We start from the raw sequence: 2,455 nt of genomic DNA, 5'->3' as shown, positions 1-2,455 counted from the left end.
CGTTATATGAAATGCTGAAAGGTATTCTTTAAGAAGAGGAAGAAGAAAAAGGTAAAGATAAAAATTATGAACAGCAAATACTTATCTATCAACAAGTGAATCTAAAAATGACGTGAATAAATAATCTGGTGATCATAATAGAATCAGGGACATAGAAAGGGAATGGACTGACTATTCTTGGGGGGGGACAAGGGGTGTGGGAGATGCGGGAAGAGACTGGACAAAAAACTTGCACCTATGGATGAGGACAGTGGGTGGGGAGTGAGGGCGGATGGTGGGGCGGGAACTGGGAGGAGGGGGGTTATGGGGGGAAAGAAGAGGAACAAATGTAATAATCTGAACAATAAAGATTTAATTAAAAAAATAAAAATAAATAAAAAAGAATGCATAAATAAGTGGAACAATAAGTCAGTGTTTCTCTCTTTCTCTCTAAAAGCAGGAAGAAGAAAAATAATCAATCTGAAAAAGGCTACCTAATGTGTGATTTTAACCATATGACATCCTGAAAAAGGCAAAAATATGGAGACAGTAAAAGGTTCAGTGGTTGTGAGGGGCTTGGGGGAGAGGGAGAGATCAGCAGGTGAAGTACAGGGAACTTTTAGGGCAGTGAAAGTATTCTGTATGAAACTTTACTGGTAGCTGCATGTCATTATACACTTATCAAAACCCATACACACAAAGAGTGACCCCAAATGTAAATTACGGACTTTGGGTGAAAATGACCTGTCAATGCTGGATTGTTGATTGTAACAAATGTACCATTCTGGTGCAGATGTTGATAGTGGGGGGAGAATGGGAGTGGAGGGTGGTAAGGAATTGGGGGGGGGCGTTATTATATGGGGACTCTCTGTACTTTCTGCTCAATTTTGCTGTGAACCTCAAATGCTCCAAAAAATGAAGGTTATTTTGAAAAAAATCAACATAAGAAAACAAAGAAGTATTGTCTGGTATGATTGTTAGCTCTGGTAGCGAATGGGAAACTCCTCAAAGATCGTTGTTCCTTGAGTTCTGCCACCACTCACCCGGGAAAACAAGAAAGAAGTCCATGTGACATGAAGAGATTGGGCCACTCTTTGCAGGACAGGCAATAGTGCTAAGCCCTGTGCTTTACATAAATCATTTCATTTCTTCTTTCAGCAGCCAAATGAAAATGTCTGTATTACATGAAGAGTTGAAAATTCTTTGTTTTAAATTAGATTTCTTTTTTTTTTAAAGAATACTTTATTGATTTTTTTAGAGAGAGAGGAGAGGGAGGGAGTGCAACATTGATCAGCTAGCTGCCTCCTGCATGCCCCCTACTGGGGATTGAGCCCAAAACCCTGAAACCCCTGGCATGTGCCCTTGACTGAAATTGAACTGACAACCTCCTGGTGCACAGGACAACACCCAACTGACACCCACCAGCCAGGGCAAAATTATTATTATTATTATTATTATTATTATTATTAAACAGCTGGGAAACTGAGGCTGAGGGATATAGATTTTCCCAGTTACCTGTCTATCTGAGCCCAGAGGCTGAGCTCTAAACCACTAGGGGAGGTTGGGGGTTCTCTTAGCCCCCTTTCTATCTTCAGTAGCCCACAATTCCATGAATTGTTTTGTCTCTTCTGTGGGCCCAGTTGAGGGGCCCTGCTTACTTGGGCATTGGATCCCTGGAAGGACAGTGCTGTGCCCTTAGGGGACTGAGAATTTGACTGCCTGGAGCTTGACTTCATGGAGGAATTTCACACCTTCCCAGACCCTAGCCTGCAGGTGGAGTGTCTGGCAGAGAAGCAGCCTTTGAGGCTGGGAAGGGTTGTTCCCACGAAGAGGAAGGGCTCCTCCTCCAGCCCTCAGCCACCTGTTCCAGCCTCACCCTCTCCACCTCTCCACCTCCTTTTTGGAATGCTAAAGCCAATAGCTGGTGGGACCAGTGGGGTATTAATAACCAGACTCTAATGTTTGTGCTGGGGAACAGAGTGAAGAGATAAAATGGAGTCACTATAGTCGAGCTGTTAAATTATAAAATCAAGTAGGTTGAGGCACAAGGAAATGATTCTATTCTTGTTTTTTTGTTTTATTTTGTAAATATATTTTTATTGATTTTAGAGAGAAGGGAGAGGGAAGGAGACATAGAAACAACGATGAGAGAGAATCATCAATCAGCTGCCTCCTGCACATCCCCAACTGGTGATCCAGCCTATAACCAGGGCATGTGCCCTGACCAGGAATCGAACCATGACCTCCTGGTTCATAGGTCGACACTAAACCACTGAGCCATGCTGGCCAGGCATCTATTCTTGTTTTAACTAGCCTGGGAACTGAATTTTTTGAACTGTTCAGTCCTGTATCAATGCCTGGATATAGGTTAAACCTCCAGATAACCATCTGATTACCCCCTGAAGGACTGAGATATCCAGATCACCTGACATCCATCATCTAGACCAGGCGTCCTCAAACTATGGCCCACGGGCAA

This window comes from Myotis davidii, unplaced genomic scaffold (genome assembly GCF_000327345.1).
Source record: "Myotis davidii unplaced genomic scaffold, ASM32734v1 scaffold149, whole genome shotgun sequence".
In the NCBI taxonomy this organism is placed as follows: domain Eukaryota; kingdom Metazoa; phylum Chordata; class Mammalia; order Chiroptera; family Vespertilionidae; genus Myotis; species Myotis davidii.
Note: the sequence above shows the minus strand (reverse complement) of the source record.